This window comes from Capricornis sumatraensis, chromosome 5, assembly GCF_032405125.1.
Source record: "Capricornis sumatraensis isolate serow.1 chromosome 5, serow.2, whole genome shotgun sequence".
In the NCBI taxonomy this organism is placed as follows: domain Eukaryota; kingdom Metazoa; phylum Chordata; class Mammalia; order Artiodactyla; family Bovidae; genus Capricornis; species Capricornis sumatraensis.
The window spans coordinates 105,438,008-105,464,556 of record NC_091073.1 but is presented as its reverse complement, the minus strand read 5'-3'; the positions used below and the strand labels follow the sequence as shown (position 1 = coordinate 105,464,556).

Here is a 26,549-nt window from a genome sequence, read left to right as displayed (position 1 = left end):
GTACCGCTTTATAAATTAAAAAAAAAAAAGCTTTATTATTATTGGGTAGAAATGTTAAAGAGAAAGTTGGAGCTCTTATCAAAGGCTGTTGGTGCCCCGACATTAGCTGTCAGCTCTGAAAAGGTGGCTGTGAAACTCATTGTATCCAATCCTGGTTGGCTTAGGGCCCAGCCTACAGTGGGATTTCTGGCCAATGGCCCCGTACAGTGGGACGGCTGGCGCCCGGCCCAGGGATTAGAGAGCTTTCATTTCTTTGTCTCATTGATATTAGTCACAGAATCTCCCTTTTCATGCACAACCCCAACCCGTGTGGGGGTAGGGGGAGAGGGCAGAAGCAGAAGTTGCTGCAAATTCTGAGCTCTGGTACCTCAGGAGGAAGAAGAACATTTCCAATTCCAGCTCCATTATCCAACATCTGCATCTACTTCGTTATGCACATATAGCAGGAAATGGACAGCTCAGTATATCTTTGAAAGAAAAATTGCTTTATAGATATAAGTTACTGTCAGTTCAGTTCAGTTGCTCAGTCTTGTTCGACTCTTTGCGACCCCATGGACTGCAGCACGCCAGGCCTCCCTGTCCATCACCAACTCCTGGAGTTTACTCAAACTCATGTCTATTGAGTCGGTGATGCCATCCAGCCATCTCATCCTCTGTCGTCCCCTTCTCCTCCTCCCTTCAATCTTTCCCAGCATCAGGGTCTTTTCAAATGAGTCAGTTCTTCACATCAGGTGGCCAAAGTATTGGAGTTTCAGCTTCAGCATCAGTCTTTCCAATGAATATTCAGGGCTGATTTCTTTTAGGATGTACTGGTTGGATATCCTTGCAGTCCAAGGAACTTTCAAGAGTCTTCTCCAACACCACAGTTCAAAAGCATCAATTCTTCAGCGCTCAGCTATTCTTTACATAGTCCAGCTCTCACATCCATATATATATATGACTATGAACAGTACTGCCAGTTAGCCCTGGACAAACAAGGTTTTCAGATTCTCCAGGCTTCTTCTGCTTCTGCCTCCCCCTTCCCCTCTTCTCTTTCTCTCTAATGAACTAATGACTATTCTGAAATTTCATCTCAAGGAGCAATTTTGATAAATATAATTTGTGGCCACATTTTCTTTCATTCCTAGGTGTGTGTGTGTGTGTGTGTGTGTGTCTGTGCCCTTTGCCAAAAGACCATATGTAATCTGTCACTTGTGGGCAGGTCTCCTTGACTCCTTCCTGGCGTGTGCGTGTGGTTGTGTATCTGTGTATAGGTGTGTGGTAGGTGCTCTGCAGGGCATCTGTACTAATGTGTCCTAGAGCCACATTCTGCTTGAGTCTTGGAAAAGGTTCCACTGAGTTCCTCAGGCCAAACTTTGGTCTCAAATAATAATAGCCGTGGTTTCAGTATTCATGCCCAATGGAAGCTGAACGCCATTTCCAAAATAAGACTAGGACTGTACCTTGCTAAATAGCAACTGATCTTAAACCACAGAGCCCGACATATCAGAACAGGATGGCTCAGGCTCACATCCCTTTGCCTAACTCTCCTAAAAATATCTTCTGATAAAAGAAAAGAAATACTAATGTCTGAAGGACAGTCTATGCCAAGTCCATGGACATAATCTTGCTCTTTTTCCATATACTGCAGAATGGTCATGAGGCAGCAATTAGTTCAGTGACAGAGGGAATCAGTGAGTGAGAGAGTGAGAAAGAGAGGAAGAAAGGGAAGCAGAGAGGGAGGAGAGAACCTTAGATGAGATAGAAATGTCTCTGAAAATTTGTCGCCATCCTCATTAGAGGATTAAACTTCTGCTTCCTCAGCTCTGACAGAGTAATAATGACATCTATCCTTATGTGTTCCTGATAGATATTAAGTGAGAAAACATATGTGAGAGACTTTGTAAAACTTATATTACAGAAAGAAAGAGGTGTTGCTGTATGTAGTACTTGAAGGTGACAATTTTAAGAGAGAAAGGGAAAAGAAAGATGGATTTTGTTCAGATGAACCCATATTAACTATGGACTTCCAAATCCCTGAAATTATATTAAAATGTCCAATCTCATACTCAGGAGATTAGGAGTTTAGATCACTTGTTCTACTATATTTTAGAGAGAAGAAGAGATAAAGGTCAAACATCATGGGTGATCTATCCAAAGTCAGAAAATGAACCAGCATCAGGTCAAGGGGATCTGAGGAGGCTCACATTTAACCTGATATTCTTGGGTTTGCACTCTTTACAAATGACAACTCACTGTTTTGTTTTTGAAACAAAGAGTTCTGAGAGAGGTGCTGGAGGTGATGGGCCAGGTCATGGCCACTGTATCATCCTGGAACGTCCTTATGGTGCAGGAGCAACTTGACTGAAGAACAGGGTTTGGTAAATGCATCAGAGCAGGGAAGACCTTATCAGTCCAGAAAAATAGCAGGGACTCAGGAGGCATAAGGAAGCGTGCCACGCACAAAGGCCACTGGGACAGCTGCCTGGCTACAATAAAAATGGATACTGGAGACAATGAGAAATGAAACACATTATTAAGGACCAAATTTTAGATAATGTCATTCAAAAACATCTTACCTGCACTGGAAAATTTTGGATTATTGAATCAAAGATTGACCAGATGACAAGTTCTTAAAAGATTTTCTTTCTTTCAGTCTTTCTCCATGCTTTATACATCTGTCAAATTAAGCTTCCTAAATACCGCATGCACTGTGTCAATCTTTTTCAGAAACCTCCACGTCTCTGCAGGGTCTATCAATACAATAAAGGCAGACTCAAGAGCTGCCTCAAAGTGACTCTCAGATCTCTTCAGGTTTGCTCCCAGACCTGGTCTCTGCTTCGGCCAAAACTACCCACAAATCATAGCCAGCATTCTTACTGGACTTTGTGGGCTTTCTTAGCTGGAATAATTGCTGTGTCTGACTCTACTCATCACATTAAAAAACAAACAAACAAACAAACAAACAAAATTCTTCAAAATCCAATATAAATCTTTCCATTTCTATTAAGTGTTCTCTCATTTTTCCTGACTTTGGCTGTGGGTGATTTTTCCTCTGAACTGAAGGAAAAAACCCTTCATTATAAACCCATGCACATTTGCCGGTCGTGCCATATGTGTAATTTCTTTGAGAACAAAGCACGTGTCTTTCATTGTGGCATTTTCTTTGTGTGCCCCCAGCATTTTATAAGTACTGCCCTGGTCTTGAAGCAGAATCTGAAGGTTGACTCCTCAGGCATCTAGACACTGCAGACATCCTTCTTGGTTGACTATCAACCAAATACCTATTAATAATAGGGGTAAGCAATCTAATTTGGGAAATGAGCAAAGAAAATAAATGATTTCTTAAAATTAAGTGGTCTACTTTTGAAAGTCTTAGGATACAGCTTTTACTTAAGGGATGTATATATTTAAAGGACTTGTTACTTCATGACGTATTTCCTTTATACATGGATCTAGAGCCAATTTAATGCAGTGTCTGGCCCAGATTTTAACACAGTGATTTTAAAAATTCTTTACCAATTTAGCAAATGGTGATATAGTATTTGTTAATAACCAAGCAGTGTTGTAGACATATTAAAAGCTTAATTTTCTTTGTAAACTTGTGTGGCAGGCACTGTTATTATCCTTACTTTTCAAATGGTGAACCAAGGCATGCGCGCATGCTCAGGGGCTAAGTCATGTCTGATTCTTTGTGACTGCAGGGACTGCAGCCTGCCAGGCTCCTCTGTCCATGGGATTTCCCAGGCAAGAATACTGGAGTGGGTTGCTTTCCTTCTCTAGGGGCTCTTCCTGACCCAGGGATTGAACCAGTCTTCTGAATTGGCAAGTGGATTCTTTACACTGAGCCACCTGGAAAGCCCAAACCAAGGCACAGAGGGCTTAAGTAAGTTACTAAAGGTCACACAGTCAATCAGTGAAAGTCCCAGGATTGGAACCAGTTACTCTGATTAGAGTCAATGTTATTAACCACTATACCTAATGACCTTATTATTTGATTTTGTAAAAAATTTTCTTGAGGTCCATTTAAGAATTTTAATTATATATAATAAAGTGTACCCATGCTAAGTGTATAGTTTGAAGATTTTTAATAAATGTGTATTTTCATGTAACCACATCAATAGATTATTTGTTGGTTCTATCAACCTCTCCCACCCTGGATTGCAGTCACAGGCAACACTGATCTGCTTTTTGTCAATGCAGATTAGATTTGATTTTTCTAGAATTTTATATAATATAATCATACCTTATGTGCTCACAAGTGTCTGGCTTGTTTTGCACTGTGTAATGATTTTGAAGTTAATCCACATTGTTGTATGTATCAGCAGTTTATTCTTTTATTGTATCTTTTATAACATCTCATTGAATGGACCTACTACATATTATTAACACATTCAACAACTGATGGATTTCCAATTTGGGTCTGTCGAGAATAAAAGTGCATTTATGTAAAAACTTTTGTGTGGGGTGCAGGTTTTTATTTAACTTAAGTAATACCTAAGAGTGAAAAGTCCAGATCATATGGTAGATGCATTTTTAATCTGTTAAATTTATTAACAGGTGTCGAACTATTTTCCAAACTGGTTGTATCATGTTATATTGTCACCAATGCTTAGGATTGTCAGTCTTTTTAATTTAGCTCTTTGTGTAGGTAGGTAGTGGTATCTCACTGCGGTTTGAGTTTGCATTTCCTTGAGGAGCAAATGCTAAGCTTATTAGCATTTACATATATTTTCTTTAGTGATGTGACTGGTGAGAGCTTTTGGCAATTTTTTATTAGGATGGCTGACTTCTGATTATTGAGTTATGTGGAATCTTTAATATCCTGGGTCACAATCTCTGTCAGACACATATTTTGATAAAACAGCTGGTCTCTCCTGTATCTGAGGCTGTGAAACCCATGGATACAGAAGGTCAACTGCACTATGCTGTTTTATATAAGGGACTTGAGCATGATTAGGTTTTAGTAACTTGGGGGTGGGTCCTAGAACCAACCTCCCTGGCAAATACTGAGGGACAACTGTATTTATTTTCATTGTCAGGATTGCCTCATTATTTTTAGGATGGCTTTCAAAGCGCAAGATTTCAACTTAGATAAAGTGCAATTTATCAGTGTAGATGGGTGGGTCATGGTGGAGAGGTCTGACAGAATGTGGTCCACTGGAGAAGGGAATGGCAAACCACTTCAGTATTCTTTCCTTGAGAACCCCATGAACAGTATGAAAAGGCAAAATGATAGGGTACTGAAAGAGGAACTCCCCAGGTCAGTAGGTGCCCAATATGCTGCTGGAGGTCAGTGGAGGAAACACTCCAGAAACAATGAAGGGTTGGAGCCAAAGCAAAAACAATACCCAGCTGTGGATGTGACTGGTGATAGAAGCAAGGTTTGATGCTGTAAAGAGCAATATTGCATAGGAACCTGGAACGTCAGGTCCATGAATCAAGGCAAATTGGAAGTGGTCAAACAGGAGATGGCAAGAGTGAACGTCGACATTCTAGGAATCAGCAAACTAAAATGGACTGGAATGGGTGAATTTAACTCAGATGACCATTATATCTACTACTGCGGGCAAGAATCCCTCAGAAGAAATGGAGTAGCCATCATGGTCAACAGAAGAGTCCGAAATGCAGTACTTGGATGCAATCTCAAAAATGACAGAATGATCCCTGTTCGTTTCGAAGGCAAACCATTCAATATCACAGTAATCCAAGTCTATGCCCCAACCAGTAATGCAGAAAAAGCTGAAGTTGAATGGTTCTATGAAGACCTACAATACCTTTTAGAAGTAACATCCAAAAAAGATGTCCTTTTCATTATAGGGGATTGGAATGCAAAAGTAGGAAGTCAAGAAACACCTGGAGTAACAGGCAAATTTGGCCTTGGAATATGGAATGAAGCAGGGCAAAGACTAACAGATTTTTGCCAAGAAAATGCACTGGTCATAGCAAACACCCTCTTCCAACAACACAAGAGAAGACTCTACACGTGGACATCACCAGATGGTCAACACTGAAATTAGATTGATTATATTCTCTGCAGCAAAAGATGGAGAAGCTCTATACAGTCAACAAAAACAAGACCAGGAGCTGACTGTGGCTCAGATCATGAACTCTTTATTACCAAATACAGACTGAAATTGAAGAAAACAGGGAAAACCGCTAGACCATTCAGGTATGACTTAAATCAAATCCCTTATGAATATACAGTGGAAGTAAGAAATAGATTTAAGGGCCCAGATCTGATAGAGTGCTTGAAGAACTATGGATGGAGGTTCGTGACATTGTACAGGAGATAGGGATCAAGACCATCCCCATGGAAAATAAATGCAAAAAACCAAAATGGCTGTCTGGGGAAGCTTTACAAATAGCTGTGAAAAGAAGAAAAGTGAAAAGCCAAGGAGAAAAGGAAAGATATAAGCATCTGAATGCAGAGTTCCAAAGAATAGCAGGAAGAGATAAGAAAGCCTTCTTCAGTGATCAATGCAAAGAAATAGAGGAAGACAACAGAATGGGAAAGACTAGAGATCTCTTCAAGAAAATTAGAGATACCAAGGGAACATTTCATGCAAAGATGGGTTCGATAAAGGACAGAAATGGTATGGACCTAACAGAAGCAGAAGATATTAAGAAGAGATGGCAAGACTTCACAGAAGAACTGTACAAAAAGTATCTTCACAACCAGGATAATGACGATGGTGTGATCACTCATCTAGAGCCAGACATCTTGGAATGTGAAGTCAAGTGGGCCTTAGAAAGCATCACTATGAACAAAGCTAGTGGAGGTGATGGAATTCCAGTAGAGCTCTTTCAAATCCTGAAAGATGATGCTGTGAAAGTGCTGCACTCAATATGCCAGCACATTTGGAAAACTCAGCAGTGGCCACAGGATTGGAAAAGATCCGTGTTCATTCCAATCCCAAAAAAAGGCAATGCCAAGGAATGCTCAAATTACCACACAATTGCACTCATCTCACATGCTAGTAAAGTAATGCTCAAAATTCTCCAAGCCAGGCTTCAGCAATACGTGAAACCATGAACTTCCTGATGTTCGAGCTGGTTTTAGAAAAGGCAGAGGAACCAGAGATCAAATTGCCACCATCTGCTGGATCATGGAAAAAGCAAGAGAGTTCCAGAAAAACATCTACTTCTGCTTTATTGACTATGCCAAAGCCTTTGACTGTGTGGATCACAATAAACTCTGGAAGATTCTGAGAGAGATGGGAATATCAGACCACCTGACCTGCCTCTTGAGAAATCTGTATGCAGGCCAGGAAGCAACAGTTAGAACCGGACATGGAAAAAAAGACTGGTTCCAAATAGGAAAAGGAGTATGTCAAGGCTGTATATTGTCACCCTGCTTATTTAACTTCTATGCAGAGTACCTCATGAGAAACGCTGGACTGGAAGAAACACAAGCTGGGATCAAGATTGCTGGGAGAAATATAAATAACCTCAGATATGCAGATGACACCACCGTTATGGCAGAAAGTGAAGAGGAATTCAAAAGCCTCTTGATGAAAGTAAAAGAGGAGAGTGAAAATGTTGGCTTAAAGCTCCACATTCAGAAAACGAAGATCATGCCATCCGGTCCCATCACTCCATGGGAAATTGATGGAGAAACAGTGGAAACAGTGTCAGACTTTATTTTGGGGGGCTCCAAAATCACTGCAGATGGGATTGCAGCCATGAAATTAAAAGACGCTAACTCCTTGGAAGAAAAGTTATGACCAACCTAGATAGCATATTCAAAAGCAGAGACATTGCTTTGCCAACTAAGTTCCGTCTAGTCAAGGCTATGGTTTTTCCAGTAGTCATGTATGGATGTGAGAGTTGTACTGTGAAGAAGGCTGAGTGCTGAAGAATTGATGCTTTTGAACTGTGGTGTTGGAGAAGACTCTTGAGAGTCCCTTGGACTGCAAGGAGATCCAACCAGTCCATTCTGAAGGAGATCAACCCTGGCATTTCCTTGGAAGGAAAGATGCTAAAGCTGAAACTCCAGTACTTTGGCCACCTCATGCGAAGAGTTGACTCACTGGAGAAGACTTTGATGCTGGGAGGGATTGGGGGCAGGAGGAGAAGGGGATGACCGAGGATGAGATGGCTGGATGGCATCACTGACTCGATGGACGCAACTCTGAGTGAACTCTGGGAGATGGTGATGGACAAGGAGGCCTGGTGTGCTGTGATTCATGGGGTCGCAAAGAGTCAGACACGACTGAGTGACTGAACTGAACTGAACTGAACTGAACTGAATAATAATTTATGCTTTCACGTCTAACCTATGAAATCTTTACCTACTTCAGAGTAACAAAGATTTTCGTTAACTCTTTATCCAGAAATTCTATATTATTTGCTTTTACATTTAGGTCTATGGGCCGTTTGGAGTCAACTTTTCTCTATGGTGTCAAAGTTTGCTCCTTTCCATGTGGTTATTATGTTCTTTCAGGATCATTTGTTAGAAAGACCATCTTGTCTCCACTGAAATATGTTGGAGTCCATTTCTGAATTGATGATTTTGTTCTTTATTACCCATGAGTCTCTATTTATTAAACATAATCAGTAAAGAATAATTTTGATTTTTTTTATTTTATAGCAGGACTTGATACTAAGCAATGTGTCTTCCAAATTTGTCCTTTTTTTCCTAAAAATAGAGCTTATTTGGTAGACATTTGTTCCAAAGAAGATACACAGATGGCTCTGAGGCACATGAAAAAAAAATGCTCAATATTGCTAATCATCAGATAAATGCAAATTAAAACCACAGTGAGATATCATCTCATACTTGTCAAGATGGCTATCATGAAAAAGTCTACAAATAACAAATGTTGGTGAGGATATGTAGAAAAGGGTTTGGGACCTTCTTTACTTTAAGCCAAATATGTCTGAAGCTCCCTAAACCTATACTGATGAGACTTGGTTCACAAATTAAAGATACAGAGTCGAAAGATGGAAAGACCTGGGTTCTTGAAGACTTTAAAATACTGACTTGATCAAACTATATTGTTCATGAGATAAATTCTCGAACTACTTAAGCCCTTCTTAGCTGAGTTTTCTGTTTTCTTATCCAGTAAAGTGAAGTTGCTTAGTCGTGTCCGACTCTTTGGGACCCCATGGACTGTATCCTACTAGGCTCCTCTGTCCATGGAATTTTCCAGGCAGGCGTACTGGAGTGGGCTGCCATTTCCTTCTCCGGAAAAACTGCAGTCATTTAAAAACAAAATTACCTTGAAGTAAATTTTGTAATTTAGTCACAAAGATAAAAAAATAAAAGTTTTTTAAAAAATTACCTTTGAACTATTCCAGAGAGAGGAAGGGAAATGTATTAATGAAACCTCCATCACACTGAGGGTGTGATGAATTGTCCTTTTGCATTCTAGGCATATTGAAGAACTCAGGGTGGTAATCAAGAATCTAAACGTCCTGCCAAGTAGGCAATCCAGGAGACACGCTGGCCAATTTTTCAGCAGGTTGCTTCACATTTTTTAACATCATGCTGATCACACTTCTCCTTGTATTTGTCACTGCAGAATCAGCCGCCTCATTTTCAAAACACCCTTAGGATATGTTATAATTTCTATGATTTCAAATCATCTTGCATGTAGTTATATTTTAGCCTGGTAACACCCATGCAGAGGGCTCACTAATTACCCTGGAGAGGCTGGGGAGCTGGCATGAGCAAGTCAAGGTGACTGCTGACAGGCACTTTCGGGGGCAGAGAACGTATGAGAGAGTAAGTTTGGAGCTAGTTATTCTTCACAAGAAACAGGGACAAGCAGAAGTCTGGTCAGTGAGAAGCTGCCGTAGCCTCCTAACTGGAATCTCTGCTTCTACCCTTGTCTTTGTGTGGTCTTTTCAACACAGCAGAGAGACCCTGCTAAACCAGAGACTTCATTGCCTTTCACCTCATTCAGAGTAAAAGTGGAATTCCTGACAGAGGACACAGACCTTGCACAATCTGGCCCACTACCTTCCTCACTTCCGTCCCCACCTCCACCCATTATGTTCCTGCCTCGACCTCCCCAGTGGTCCTCTACCATATCCTGCAGTCAGGCCTCAGGGCCTCTGCATTTGCTGAACTTTGATTGGAGGTCCTCCCAAATATTTTCTTAGCTAGTTCCCTCATCTCTTTTAAGTCTTCTCTCAGATAGTCATTCCTCCTCCAAACTGATGCTTTCATCTTCCTTCATAGGCTTATATCTTTAAAAAATTTTACTAATTTGTTAATTAATTTCATTTGCTAGTTTATATCAATAGAAGTATAAGCTATATGAGAGTGGGGATTTTCATTTATTTTTGTTCATGGCTCTATTCGCTCAAAAACTTAAGTGCTCAAAGAAAGTCAGCTAAATAAATGAAATGACTTGAAATCTTAAATCAACAGACAGACCCATCTCTGTGTCACAGGAAGAAGTTTCAATTTGAAATAGCACATTTCAGAGTGTGTAAAAAAGCATCTTCTTCTTCAACTTTGGTGTACTTGCTGGGTTGACTAATCTAAACATTATAGATTTCTATTTCTTAAAAAAAAAAAAAAGAAAAAAAAACCTCTTTCTCATCTTCCTTTATATTTTAAAAATACAATGGCTAAAAATGATTATTATGATTCCATCCAGCCATTATAATCTCTCATTAAGAGCCTAGGAAGCCTGGTGGTGCTGGTCACAGGACAATGTGTGTGTATAATGGCACTGAAGTGTACACTTAAAAATCACTGTATATTTTACCACAATAAAAAAGTAAAAATAAACACAAACTTTTTAAATGAAAAAAATAAAAATAAAAACAAACATTAATAATGTTGTTTGTTGGCTTAATCTCAGCTCTGTTAACATTTCGGGCCAAGTAATTCTTTGCTGTGGGGCTGCTGTCCTGTGCGTTGTACCATGTTTGGCAGCACCCCTGGCCTCTGCTCACTGAGCACAGTAGCAACTCCCTCCCCTAGGCTGTGACAACAATGTCTCCAGTCATTGCCAAATGTTCCCTTAATGGCAAAACAGCTCCTGGTTGAGAATCACTGACAAAAATAATTTTCATATGTTCCTATTTGAATAAAGGGTTAGTTTTTGATATAACACATACAATAGAATGGAAATCATGGGGATCTCATGCTTACTTTATGGATCCCTATAAAGAAGCATCATAATAACTGGTAGCAATATGTTACATTTGGAGATGTTAAGATAGTATTTAAGAAGGCATCCCTGGAGGCTCATCGGTAAAGAATCCACCTACCATTGCAGGAGACATGGGTTCAATCCCTGGGTTGGGAAGATCCCCTGGTGAGGGAAATGGCAACCCACTCCAGTATTCTTGCTTGGGAAATCCCATGTATAGAGGAGCCTGGTGAGCTACAGTCCATGGGGTCATAAAAGTCAGACTTGACTCAGCAACTAAACCACCACCACCAAAAACTGGATAACTCCTTGTTTAACGGCCTGGAAATTTCACCCCTATGAAGTGACCATGAATACAGAGAAATCTCTTTCAATAAAGGGTCTGTGAAAAATAATCATAAGTGATAATATGCATTCCTCCACAATTTATACAGGTAAAATCAGATTAAAACAAATATTGCTTTACTTCATTGGATAAATGGGACACAGGGACAAAAGGGACACAGGCAATCTGAAGTTTGTATATGGAAGGAAGACAGCTCCTTATTCATTTGTTTCATTTGAAGAAGGTGTGTGTCAGGTATATGGAGAATTCAGCTATAGGGATAGACCGGAGGTGTGTAGGTGAATTTCTGATGCTTGTGTTTTTTTGGGAAAAAAAAAAAATGGATTGATTGATTCAAAGCACTGCTCATAGAGATGGCTCTTTGTCCCCACCCAGTCCCTCCATGGTACATTTGTCCATGTAGCCATCAAAGTCTCTAAGATCCTAAGAGCCACTTCCCACAAAACAGTGCTTTTGGGGGTTTAGGTTGATTTATGTAAATTTTAAGAGTTATGTAAGGTACTTAGTAGCTATCTCTTAAATTGAAGTGAAAGGAAGTTACTTCAGAACTATGGGAAACGGAAGGGAGGAATATTTGGCAGCTACGTTTGGGGTCGGCACTATCAAATAATAAGTGGAAAGGAAGTAAAAGAAGCAAGAGAAAGAACAGAAAAGAACCGGTGAGCAGAGGAGAATCTCCTTTTTGACCGTACTTGGGTACGTTTGGTTTATACTTAATCATTTCACGCAACACTTTGCTCTCATGTATATCACAAATACTCATTTAGGTGTTACTCAAATAATTCTAGGTACATTACCTTAACTTCTGTCCTCATTCGAAGAAAATGGAAATTCCAGAAAGACGGAAGCCCAGCCTCTGAGTTGTACAAACCTCGGAGTTGGAGCCACGTGGATTAAGCCCCTAAATTCTTGAGTGTCAAAGACATGTCATTAAGTAGGTCACTAAATGCACCAAGGAAGCCAGAAAAAGAAAGAGACCCCTAAAGGAAAGTGGCATTTAATTGGGAACTTTCAGACATCTGTCACTCTTTGTGACAAGCGCCAAAAAGTCCTTTGCACATTTAGTGACGCGCAGGTGGGACGGGACTGACCGCTGGAGTGATTGATTTGGGAGATTGTATGGGAGAGAGGGGGAAGGGCGTTGGAGGTGGGGACAAACCAGAGCTTGGTTCTGAAGACTGTGGTTTTTCTCCCTCAATAGTAATCACAAAAGTCGCCGGGGGCCCAAACTGTAACCTAAGATACCCTCAACTGTCCATTTCAGGTCTGCTACTTGGTAAACTGGGATTCGCACCCACCTGCAGAAAAGGTCCTGCGCAAAGTTTGGCAAAGGGATATTGCATCGGTCCCTGCTGAAAACGAAACAAGTCTTTCATTCCCCCCGCCTTTGAGTTCAAACTCGAGTGCTGGCGCCGGGGGTGGGGGCCGAGACGGCCCCGGGGAGAACCTCGCTTTTAAGAAGCAGCTTCCCAATCAGCTCGCGAGGGAACGGCGCGCTCCCCCCTCCCCAGCCGCGCCCTCTCCCTGCCCGCTCCTCGCATCCCTCCCATTCTCCATTTCCCTTCCGTCCCCTCCCCGGCAGGGCGTGCGCCAGTCCGAGGCAGGATCGGGTTCCCCGCCTTCCAGTCCAAAAATCCCGCCAAGGCCGCAGAGCAGAGGAAAAGCCGAAGTGGAGAGAGGAGAAGAAAGAGAGCAGGGAGTCACCGGGCGTGCGGGGGCAGAGAGCAGCGGCCGCCGCGAGCACCAGCGACTTGGGTACCTGGACTCAGGGCAGAAAAACCTCTCCCGGATCAACAAAGGCAGCCTGAGCGCGCACCGCTCGTTTGCGACTCCAAGTAAGTCGAAGCGAATGCGCGATTCCTCCAGAGGTGTCTGGGATCGACACCTTTCTGGGCGCCAGCGCGTGATACTGGTAAGAGTGGGAGAGACGCTGCTGGTGTCTCTGCTCTTGGAGCTGCTTTCAACACTGATGCGCTCCAGAGGCTTACTTTGGGGGAGTCAGGTCAGATAGTCAGGACCCCCGGGAAGAGTGTCAGCTTTTGACGTGCATGTGGACTGGGTTCCTGGCTTCCAGCTGGATGGCGAACGTGCGGAGGCTTTGCCCTTTGTAGAACCCGAGCTAGTAGGTGTGTCTGTGGCTGGGTAGAGAAGAGAGAGAAAGTAAGGCATCCTGAGCAAGCAGGCTCGTTTTCCCATCTTTCCTCAGCTTCCCGGATGGCCCCAGGGCTTGCCAGCTGATGCGTTTGAGCTGGCATTTCTAGGTACCAAGTGGGAGCTTATTCCTCCCAGTGCCAGCTACCTTGCGCGTCCCTCACAGAGCATCTGGGCACTCCTTGTCCTGCCTGCCAGCCCAGGAATGGTTCTAGAAATGGTTCTGTCCAAAGTTTAAAAGACACACCTTGCATCCCACTTCTCATTTGAATAATTTTAATAATTGCCCTGTACAGAGACACTTGAACTTTTTATTTCCCCCACGTAAAGCTAGGGTATATTGATTGCTAATTGGCTAGATTCTCAGTTTTTGAGTTGATGCGTCTAATAAGTTAAAATATTTTAAAAGAGAGGAATGTATTCTACTCCTTCCCTTCCCTACTTAATACATAAAACAAACCTTCCTTTCTCTTCAACACACACACAGGCAAGCACCCTTTTTTCTTTAACACAACACAACACTGAGTTTACTTATACTCCTGTTAACTCCCCCCTCCCTCTGTTAACAGCTGCTTTATAAGTTTGGGGGATACACTGAAAAACTAGGAGTGGCCCATGGGGGGAGGGGTGGCAATGACTGGGAGAGGGAAGGATTTGAGAAAAATTAAATTCCGGTCTTTTTGGCATTTGGCGTCTTTCATCTTGAGAGTTATTTAGGTGTTTTGCTCTAACAGCTTGAGAGAGGTGATGTGTGTGTGTGTGTGTGTGTGTGTGTGTGTGTGTGTGTGTGTGTGTGTTGGAGGAAAGGGCCTGGGAGGAGGTCCAGGAACTATCAAGAAAGCTTTTAAACTAAAAACATAATGAAGCGGTTTCATGATTTCAGGCAAATGTGGTGTTGGTGAAACAGTAAAGTCCATTTGAGCCTCTTGAGCATCTGGGGATAAACTGATATTTGAACTATTGGAAGGTAATGGGAGTGAGACAAAAGAGGTGTCTCTCAGCATAGAAAATAAAGCTTCTATTTTCCATCTTCTTTATGGTTTTATTTTTAAATAAATTAGGCATTCTAAAGACCAAATCATAAGAAAATTTATAGTCCAGTTAAATTCAAAGGCAATTAGAGTGGATATTTTCTTGTTTTTCCTTCCTTTGGGACATGAGTTATTTCAGAGAAGCAATATTTGTACTTTCTCATTTAAATTAGAGGATGGCTTTTAAACAATTATTTCATTAAAAAAAAGCAATTATTTTGTGCTTTAAGAAACTTTGGTGCTTTGAATTCTCTAATTGTACTTTAAATTGGTAGAAGTTGTTCTTCTCCTCCTCTTCTCAGGCCCCTTTTAGGACATTTTTTTCTCATTTAGTGAAAAGCCTCTATAAGGAACACCCACCTGAAGCCATACTTAACGCGTTAGCTGCTGTGTTCCTGCTGTTTGCTTTTTGGTACAAGTGTATTGTATTTTCAAAGCTAGAGTTGTGAAAGAAGAGAAACTCAGTTAATATGTGACTTTTTATTATCTGACTTTTCAATGGGGTCTTATGTAGAATGAGAATAGTAACATTTAAAAATATTTAGAGTGTATTATATTTATAACAATTCTGTGGATTTCTAGACTTCTTTTTGTGATATTGGGAACAATAAATTTACTAATTTATTGAAAATTTCCACGTATACCTTAATCTTCACATATAGCAATATGTCACAGAACCCGCATTTTTAAATGAACATTTTTGATGTTTTTACTCTAGAAAACCTTGTGGCCTGGTTTGGATTTTCACAGAATCTGATCACTGGAAATAACTTGAGAGAAATAAGGTCCTTAAATAATTTAATTGCTTTTATCAATAAAGTCAATCTTAGAAATCAAATATTTTGAGTTTAAATATTTTTTCTTTTTGAATATACTCTTGCTTTCATATTTAAATGACATTCTCACGTGAATTCTGATCATATTCTTATTTGCCATGTGGTATTTTATTACTATTCAAAATTTTCTGAGGAGACTGAGTTTGGTTGGCTTGTTCAAAATGGTATATGAGTTAATAGTGGATTCAGGGCCAGTAGTCCGAATTCTGATTATGAATTCCAGTTCTCCAAATACACTTTTTAATATGATGACATAGTAAAAAGGGGAACTGTCCTTGACTCCCTCCTAAGGTAATGCCCAAACCAAGACCACCCAGGGTGATCAAGGGGCAAGCTGAGTGCAGGTCAGTCCTGTGTGAAGAGATGCTCACCTTTAAGCATCTGGTGAGTCAGACACCTCCAGTTGCCCTTGTTCCCTTAGTTGGATGCCGAGTGGAGCCTCTCTAAGGGTGAGTGATGTTGTCTCTTTTGGCTGCAGTTCTAATGAATAATCAGAGAGCTTTTGTTTCCTCTTGACTCAGTTCCCTGTCACACATGGGGTAAAATAATATTCAGATACGGAGCTTCTCTCTATGAGCTGGACCTGCTTTTTCCCATCAAGTCAATTGGCTTGAGTGGAATTTGGGCCACAGCCTTGTGTTGGAAAGCTGTTCTCCATTCTTGATGTTTATGTCCATTTCAAGTTTCCATCCACTGGGCCATTTTTCCATGCACTTCTTGCCAATCTTTTATGTGGCATAGTGTTCCAGGTGTCATACGATCTTTCTAGATTGTCAGACATAGCAAGCCCTTTGTTCCTCCCTATTTTAGTATTTGGTAAATGACAAGTTAAGACTTCTGTGGTTTAGAAGGCTAACTATAATGTAATGTTATCAGAGGGCATTATAATTATGGTAACGTTGCAGATTTGATTATGTAGATCACACTCACCACAAATTCCTATTTATTTTAAGTAGGCAGGGAACACACTGACTGTCATGCTCAAGGTAGTTTGAGAAATAATTAAATTTCTTCTACAGTGCTTTATTTTGGAGTCATTTCTTTGTAGTAGATTTACATAAAGTGACATTTCAAATAAAAACATCATCATAATGAGTTTCCTAAACCCAGAATTCTTAAGATTCTTAAAATTCATAGTTAGTTAAAAAATCTATTGTTATATATTAATCTTGAATGAAGTAAGTCAATAGTAACTGACACTTGGGCTCTTAAGTCTAAGAATTGTGCTGAATGAGAACCAAAAACATCATTTTAAGGCACATAGAGCATTCTGTAGCTCTCAGCTTTTCCTCCCACTTCTTCCACTTTTTATACCAAGATATGAGATGACTGTTCTTCAGTGAAATTATAGACGAACATGGAGAGAAAGACAGCAAGTCCTCAAACTTCAGTATGGAATTTGGGTTAAACTGAAAGTGAAAGTGACGTTGCTCAGTCATGTCTGACTCTTTGCGACCCCATGGACTGTAGCCTATCAGGCTCCTCTGTCCATGGGATCCTCCAGGCAGTAGTACTGGAGTGGATTGCCAACTGAAAGGAAAGGAAAGGGAAGTCGCTCAGTCGTGTCCGACTCTTAGCGACCCCATGGACTGCAGCCTACCAGGCTCCTCGGTCCATGGGATTCTCCAGGCAATAGTGCTGGAGTGGATTGCCAACTGAATCAGTCTGAAATTAAAGCCTTCAAGAGTGGGTTTTCCCAGGTAAATCCTCCTCTAGGTGGCGCTCTAATTCTCCCTCCTCTTGTCTTCTCAGCTCCTCCATCACCCCTTCCCAAGACTTCAGTTCCTCCTTTCCCAGCAGTGTTACCATTGGGAAAGCACATCGTTTACCTCTGAGGATTACTCACTTTTACCACCAGCTCCACTCCACCCACCCTATCACCCCTTGAAGGCAAGGACACTCTCATTCATCTCTAGAACCCTAGAATGTCTAGAGTGGGACCATTGAAATGCCTGATAAATGTCTGATGAATGAGTGAAAAAGTAAGCTAATGACTCTGAATACCATTCTCTCTGCTCTTCCTCATGCTCCAATGACCTTGACTGTCTTCCGTACTCAATTCCTATAAACATCACCTGGTACCAATTTCCTGTTTAAAACCGAGTACCCCATTCTCATCCTTGAACCTCTAGAAGAAGCTCTCCTCTCTTCCCCTCACCTCCATTATTGCAAACGTATAGATCTGCCAGTTCAGTGGAGTGTCTTCCTTATCACACTTCACCTTGTTCATTTTCAGGCCTTTGACCTTGCACGGCTCTGACTCATTTCCATAATGGAGACAGAAACCTTCCCTCTTCTTTAACAAACTGTATTATTCGAAGCCTTAAGACTGAACACTTGGAACATTATTTTCATCTTAACTTCAGTGTGGCTATAGGCTTTTGCTTTTCAGAACTGGTAACATGTATTTTCTCATCATATTTCTATAACAATTCTACCTAGGTAGGCTGAGCAGGACTTTTTTTTTTAATTGATAAGGATACAAGTTTAAAGAGGTTAAGAATCTTGGAGTTTTTATAAGATCTTAAATTCTATGCAAGAATCTTGGAGTTTTTACAAGATCTTAAAATTCCTAGTTTGGATATTTTTTCTCCTCTATAATATAATACTGTCTCTTCCTTTGGCTAGTTAATTTTCTCACTCAGTTGCCTCTCAAATCAAACCTAATCTCCAATGTCTATGCAGTGAATGGCCAGATCACCCAGGGTAGTGATTTCTGGTCCTCAGTGTTTATCAGAATGACTGGAGTCACATTTCAGCATCCAGATGCCTGGGGCCCATCTCCAGAGATTCTGATTTGAGAGGTGGAGTCAAAGAAGCTGTACGTGTGACAGGCCATCTGAATGCAGGTGATGTGTTAGAAACATCAGCTGTAACATTCCATCATTTGAGCTCTAAGATGAAAGAACTGAAGGTAAACCACAGCCACACTTCTTACTAGCTGTGTGGCCATTAGCAAATATTGTGATCTTTCTTGCTTCAATTTCCTTATTCCTAAAATGAGGCAATGATACTTATCTCCTAGGACTGACATGAATATTAATCTAGAAAATGAATGTGAAGGACTGAACCCAGAGTCTGACTGCTACAGAGTATTTGACGAGATAATGGAAATGCTGATTATGGGGGTGCAGCCCTCCGCGTGAAAGCCCACCCTTGCTCTCCCCACCCTCCCCTCCTCCACTGCTTTTATTTCTCATGTCCAGCTGGCATGAGACACAGACAGACAGAAACCTAGTCTGTGTCTCACAAAGGTGAGACTTTCTGCTTCTTGCAATGCTCCTGCCTGCTATACTCTCAGATTATTCTAAATGCGGATCCAAAACCCCCTCTGAAAAGAAACACATGGGACATGTGATCGTGCTCCAGGCCCCAGGGAATCTGACACGTGAGGTCCCCAAATCAGGTTGTTGACCTTGGCCTTTCCTTTAGTGTCTGTGTGCTCCTGCTCAGCTGTGTCCAAGTCTTGGCAACCCCATGGACTGTAACCCACCAGGCTCCTCCGTCCGTGGAATTTTCCGGGCAAGGATACTGGAGTGGGTTGCTATTTCCTACTCCAGGGGATCTTCCCAACCCAGGGACTAAACCCGAGTCTCTTGCATCTCCTGCATTTGTATGCTGATTCTTTACCATTGCACCACTTGGGAAGCCCGCCTGTAGTGTGCAGGAGAGCATTTTGCACACTGGACACTTCTTATCCAAGGTGCAACCTCTTCATTGCTGGCATTGATGCCCACAGCCATGTCCTCCCTGGCCCTGCTGACCTCTTGGAGCTGCCAGCTCGGAGGAAGGAGTCCAGGTTTGAATCACGAGCCTGCATTTATCTCATTGCAGTTCTGCCTGGTGCTGAGTATGCCTGTAGGTCCTGGAACCTTAGGTTTTCTAGCTGTAAGATGGTGATGACGATGATGGTGATGATATATGCTTTGCCTTCCTCCTGGGCTGGTGGTAAAGGTCAGTTGTGTCCGTGTAACGTTTATAAACTGTAAACTGTTATTCGAAACATGAGCTTCTGTTAATAAAAGCAATAGGGCCAGTTCTGTCTGTTTCTTTCCCGATTCTGCTGCTCATCACGATCATTTTCTCAGGACCTAGAGACTGCCTAAGACGTCAGAAGGTAAGTTTGATCAGATGAAGTGAGTAGGAGGCAAGATGTGTGACAGGCAGGTGTGAAGAAAAGGAAATTTGAGTCAGTGAAAAAAAGAAGAGAATAGACAACTCTAAAAAAAGTTAAACTAAAATGGCTATGAATTGTTTTACTAAATATTATGTTAGAGTGCTTCCTCAGAGTTGTACAAGATGCCTCCCAAAAATTCCAATCAGTTATTCTCAGTAAATTTAGGTTTTTATGGTGGATGAGCAGCCCTTTGTTTATACTATAGATGTGCCCCTCACACTTTCATATGCATATCAGTCACCTAGAGATCTTGTTAAAATGCAGATTCTGGTCCAGTAGGTCTCTGGCTGACTCTCAGAGGCTGCCTTTCCAACAGACTCCCTGGTGATAGCAGCTGCTGGCCCGGGGACCTCATGTTGAGGGACCAGCCAATAGTGTTTAGTTCCATAAACTTGGAAGCCTATGAGAGGAATCAAAACTCTCTAATCATGATGTCCATAGCTTAATACACACACTGAGGGCCACTGGCAGTAACACGTTCTTCTAGTGCAAAAGCTGATCATGCCTGTATCTTCACGTCCAAATAATGCTTATAATGTTGGATCACTTGCAGAGGAAATTGACAGTCACCATCCGAATTGCCATGGACTTGACGGAAGCCCCTTAGGAACCCAGGCCCCTTTGTCAGGTGTGATCTCGGGCTTCTTACGGGCACTCTGCTGGAGCTCTTCCCTGAGAGGGTGTCTGAGCCAAATACTGCCATTTTCATTTACCTTAGAAGCTGGCGAGAAGTGTTCAGGAAATCCCATTCTTAGTATGAGAAGGATGCAATGTAATACGCTTTCTGCATCCTACAGTGTTCTCTTCTTGAAGGTTTGAACATCGTTTCTCTCTTGGAGGTCCCCTTCCATATCATAAGGGATATGGATGCAGGGAGCACCCATCTGCGTGGCTTCCCAGGAGACACTGGGCTGCCCAGAGAAGGAGCCAAAGGCTTTTGTCTCAGAATCCAGATACAATCAGTAAGGATCATGTCTCAGTCCCATTTTTAGCTAACAGAGAAACTCTTCTTCACTCAGGATAAAATGAATGGAGACCATAAAAAACTTTAAAATAATGTTTCCGTAATGGCCTTCCTCATTTGAGAATAATATGGTGTCTTCTAACCTGGGTGAGGGATTATTGCTTTCAACAGCAGAGAATCATCTCTAAAGTTTTAGTGTATAGTGGCCTTCGTTTCTGAGCATTAGAACATCAGAAGGCTTCCACTGGGCATCTGCCAACCGGCCAGATGGACACTTAACAGTGTCCATGTTAAGCCAGGAGTTGGATCTTTGGCTTAAAAAAAAATATCTTGCTGCTTTGGAGAATCTTATGCGAGGGCCAATTTAGTTCTTCAAAAAATTTTTTTCTATAAAAAAATGTTGCCTTCTGTGTACAATGTATTTCTTTAAATATGAGCTATGGTCCCAGATGATCAAATGAAGTCTGAAGCTGCTATGTGAAAGAAAGCAGAAAGTTTATTAAGTTATTTTAACTGCTGGAGGTACTTACATTTTGAAACAATAACATAAATCCTTTCTTCCCATCCTCTTTTAATTACAATATATGTTTAACTATTCAATTCAAGGCCTCTGGCAAAATGCAGAACCTTAAATTCAGCTCAATGCAATTCAAACTTTTAAAAAGATTGATTAATTTTAATGATGTGGAACATAATATGTCTTTTTATTACTATGTTTGTTATTAGGAAAACACAAATATACACCTGAAGAAACACATTATTTTTTCTCATTTTGGAACAATGTGTCCAAGCTATAGGATTTTTCAGGTCTTTAAAGTTATGAAGAAGGAAAAAAATGACTTATAATTATGCTCAAAATAGGCACCACTATTAACACTCTGATACACTTTTATAGTTTTCCTGATTTAAGTTTTGAAAATAGTTGTGCAAATAATTGTCCTGCTTTTTAGGTCAACATTGTAATCAAAATATGCTATATTTTTATAGTTTTACACACATTGCCATGTGCATTTGTTTCTACTAAGTGGTCCAGTCAAGATGGAAATTCAATTTATTTAGCTTGACATCAGTAAATTTGAATCATAAAAAGCTTAGTAAATTAATATCATGGACTCTCATTAAAAAGTTGGAAATAGAAGAATGCTAACAAACAACCATCATCCCATGAAGCAAACAAAAAATCTTTCTCCCAGCAAAGGATGGGTATTTAGATGGGAACAAATAATCCTGTGGACCTTAGTGTGTAGTTAAAGGTCAAGCTGAGTAAACATTATCTTTCATTCTTAACCTTGCAGACCCTTCAGATACGTATCCAGGGGTAAATGTCTCCCCAGGGAAGCCACAGCTGCCTGATCCCACCCAGGTTCAATCTCAACCCCTTAGCAGGTCCCAGGAGCCTGAGGAACTTCTGAGCTGCTCTGGGCTAAGATGAGTGGGCCTGATGCACTGCAGGTGGTAAGCTTGCAGGGGCAGCTGACCTCTCTGAGGCAAGTCTCCCCAGGGCTTGGCACTCTTTGGGGAGTATTTATTTGCTCTGTTATTATTTGGAATGACTAGTGTACAGATTGGCTGTAGTTTAAAGTGAGTCAGATCACACTTGGGTTTGTCAACCACACTGTTGTTTGTAGAGAAGGGGGCGAAAGTTAAATGCTTTTATTGTTTGTGCCAGTATTGGGATTCCAACCAACTTGAGCCTAAAATAATTTCTAGCCTTTGAAAACAGCAGTTTGGGTCTGATGGTTAGGGATCACAGAGTTTGCCCTCTGATATATGATATCTGGGGATTGGAAGGTGTACTTCAAGGCTGTCATAAATGAATTTGGATTGGAGAAACCGATCAAAAGCAATTTAGCAGGAATAAGCAGGTAGAGGTGGATTTCTACCAACTTCTCTCTAACTCAATCCATATTTCCGAAAGGCAAGATAACTATGGGTTTCTAATATCTCATCCAGTGATTTCTCTTGCAAGAAGTTAAAATGAGAGCATTTAACTTCAAAGGCAGCAGAACCAAGAATTCAAAAGAAATAGAAGTGGACATGAATTAAGACCCTAGGGAAAACATCCGAAAATCTGATAGAAGCCTGATGCTTGGGCAGAGGAGCTTCAGATCTCACAGAGAATGTTAGGAAGGGGGGAAATGCTTTCATTGCCTGTGCCAATATTGGGATTCCCACCAACTCTTTCCTCCACTCTGCATGAACTCTGTTTGGGTCCTTTGGGCTCAGTTAACTCTGGTGGGGTTCGTTAGGAGATTTCTCCCCAGTGGCTTTGTCTTGTTTGCTTTCTAAATCTCCTAAGCTCTGCATGCCTCTTGGTATAAGTCATTCCAGGACAGGAGCAAGCCTGTCCCCTCCTTGTTCCTCTCAGAGGAAGTATTTGCAGACAAAACAGTATCAGTTGTTCAAGTGAAGAGCTCCTGCCTTAAACAGGACATGAGCAATCTTGGATGCTGGGCTGTGAGCTAGACAAGCTGGTTGCTGGAGTCAACTTGTCCATTAAGCTTACACCCCCTACCCATTGATTCCATTCATACCTTCCCCACTCTTGTAGAGGGATCATGAAAGGAGATCAAGGAACAGACCCAGAGGCTCCCTTTCATGGGCACCACAGCATCCCTTCTGGCCCAGTTAGCTTCCTGGATTAGTTTTCTACTCTGACTTCTGCTCACCAGCTCTAATATGTAATGTTAAGTATCTTTGTTGAAATCAGGAAAAAAAAAAAAAAAAGTTTAGACTTGGGCATTTCTATTTAAAAACTATGTATTGTTTCCTTGTCTTCTTCTCATCTCGATTTGACCACTTCCTTACCTAATTTTCCAAGTCCATATCAAGGTATGGCCAGGTTTATCATCGTCTATTGGAACTTGAGCAACTATTGAAAATAAGGACAGAACGCAAGAAGGTGTGACCACTCTCCTTAAGGTGATCTTAATGTTTCTTCGGGGAGGAAGATCAGCCCAAAGTATTTGTATCTACTGTATATTTGTATTTACCAAGACTCATAATGCTGCAGTGAGATCTCAGTTCCTGATAGGAGGCTAGGAACCTCTGAATTTTAAGAGGTGAGAAATGTAATGGTTGAGTGCAGGACAGTTAGGAAAGCCTTAAGGAGCAAGTAAAAAAAATTCCCTCAGAAGGTGAAAATGGAGAAACTATGGGACTGTGGCTTATTGGACTAATTTGACTTTTACTGAAATAAGGATGTGGAAATACCCAATGAGGAGCGCCATGTGCAATTCAGGAGCACTTAAGATACATACTAGAAAAGATAGGACGTGAAAATACTGACTGGTGTTTCCTGAAGTAAATCTACAGATCTTATAGATTCCTCAGGGTGGCGTCTAGCTGATTTTATTTCCATTTGTCGGTCTCTCTACGAAGGTGCTTCAATTATTAAATCATTTTGGATTGTCTACCCTTGGTATTTAAAGGAAGTCACTGTATTAGTTCTAAGTTTCAGTGGTCCTGCGTCTTCTTGCTGAACCTCTTTGTTCTATCCTATACCTCTGGACAGTTGGTTCTCGTTCTTTCACTTTGGGTCAGTTCAGTTCAGTTCAGTCGCTCAGTCATGTCCGACTGTTTGCGACCACATGAATCTGAATCGCAGCACTCCAGGCCTCCCTGTCCATCACCAACTCCCGGAGTTCACTCAAACTCATGTCCATCGAGTTGGTGATGCCATCCAACCATCTCATCCTCTGTCTTCCCCTTCTCCTCCTGTCCTCAATCTTTCCCAGCATCAGAGTCTTTTCCAATGAGTCAACTCTTCACATGAGGTGGCCAAAGTATTAGAGTTTCAGCTTTAGCATCAGTCCTTCCAATGAACACCCAAGACTGATCTCCTTTAGAATGGACTAGTTGGATCTCCTTGCAGTCCAAGGGACTCTCAAGAGTCTTCTCCAACACCACAGTTCAAAAGCATCAATTCTTCCTTTACCCAAATAGCAAATGGCAAATTGAGTAGTAGGTACTCTGCTGCTGCTACTGCTACTAAGTCACTTCAGTCGTGCCCTACTCTGTGCGACCCCATAGATGGCAGCCCACTAGGCTCCTCTGTCTCTGGGATTCTCCAGGCAAGAACACTGGAGTGGGTTGCCATTGCCTTCTCCAATGCATGAAAGTGAAAAGTGAAAGTGAAGTCACTCAGTCTTGCCCAACTCTTAGCAACCCCATGGACTGCAGCCTACGGGGCTCCTCCATCCATGGGATTTTCCAGGCAAGAGTACTGGAGTGGGTTGCCATTGCCTTCTCCAGTACGTACTCAATTCATGTTTATCGTTGCATAGAATTAAGACAACCTTTCACACAGGGAAGTTTGGAGCTTCCCTGATGGCTCAGACAGTAAAGCATCTGCCTGCAATGTGGGAGACCCAGGTTCGATCCCTGGGTCAGGAAGATTCCATGGAGAAGGAAATGGCACCCAACTCTAGTACTCTTGCCTGGAAAATCCCATGGACAGAGGAACCTGGTAGGCTACAGCCCATGGGGTCACAAAAGAGTCGGACACGACTGAGCAACTTCACTTTCTTTCTCACAGTTTCTACTCACTTTCCCCGCTCTCCTGCACTCCCTTCACTGACCCCGGTGACATTTAATATTAAATGTCACTAATCCCGCTGCCTTCACCAAAAATTGTGACATGAGCAATCACTTTCTTTGACCTCTCTAGCTTTTCTACTTCATCTTTCATACTCAGGGATGTTTTCATAATCATTGTGCAGCCGCTCAGAGTCCCACATCTGTTGTGGTATGAAGACAGCTGTATCCAGGCTTCATGCTGGCCTTGGGCATCCCGAGTTTCCCTTGGTGTGCTCTGGGGACAATGGCAGTAAGTCAAGTTCAGGACCTTCCATTGCATCTGAGGCTCTGATCCTAGGAAATGCCAGGGCCAGGGAGGAGTCTTCATCCCGTATCACCAGCTATTTCTAGAAGCTGGAGACCTTGCTTTCTTTTCTTATCACTTTTCCTTTTTCTGTTCTGAGCACAATTCAGTAACATTACTAACTGAGTCCCTGAATGGTTAAGTAACTTGTTCACGGTCACAAGCTAGTGAGAGGTAGAACTGAGAACATCCTTTTTTTGTTTTTTGACTGTATCACGCGGCATGTGAAATCTTAGTTCCTCGACAAGGGATTGAACCCACACCCTCTGCTTCAGAGGCTCGGAATCTTAACCAGTGGACCATCGAGGAAGTTCAAGAAGTAGAACGGAGATTATAGATCAACTATATCTAACCACAAAGCTCCTAAACATTACACTCTTCCACCGACACCCGCTGTCCTATGACAAGGCCTCAGTGAGTATCTGAAGATATTTTGACTCAATCCCTTCCTTCCTCCCCTTGTGTCCAGGAATATGTTTTCTATGTATTTCATTTCTACCTCACTATGACAAAGAATCCTGTTGTCAGAGCGGCTCTCCTTGATTGTATATTGTTTTCTTTGCCACTGCTTTCTCAGGCCTTGGTTTACTTGGCCTGGTGGTTCAGTTGGCTTGTCCTGAGGAAGGGCATGGGAGGAGAGGAGGCTGGAGGGGGTCTGGGTGTTGCGCTGTCTGGTTCTCCAGGCTGCTATCACCTGACCAAATTGTTTGCTGGATTGCTGTGTTCCAGCCCCAGGGGAGGCCACAATGCCCTGTTTGTTTGTGTATGAGAGACTCTGGCTTTGATTAGCAGCTAGCTTCAGTGCAGCTGAACATACAATAGGGACCAAAGGATGGGAAAAAAAATCCTGCTACAGTTTCCCGTTGGAAAGCATTCACTGTCAAGCTTGGAAATCCAACAGTGGGGCACAGATGGGTAGAGGCTGGGAAAGGTTAGGTGATGGATTCTCCATGCCCTGCAGCTCGTTGTGTGTGATACAGTCACTTCTTTTCGTAAAGTACTGAGCCTCTCTCCCTCGAGATGTCTTTTATGATTAAGGTCTGAGACTCGTATTGATGTGGTTTGACGA

At 41.8% G+C, this 26,549-nt stretch overlaps 1 protein-coding gene across 2 annotated transcripts in view; it reads left to right on the top strand.

The window, feature by feature from the left end:
- The first annotated feature begins 13,017 nt into the window (after window positions 1-13,017).
- The window catches only part of PTN (pleiotrophin), a 106,679-nt gene continuing 93,147 nt past the window's right edge, over window positions 13,018-26,549 (top strand). For both annotated transcript variants that reach the window (XM_068972892.1, XM_068972891.1), the window contains exon 1: window positions 13,018-13,274. The gene's annotated coding sequence lies outside the window, so the exon portion shown is untranslated. The remainder of the gene's footprint in view (window positions 13,275-26,549) is intronic.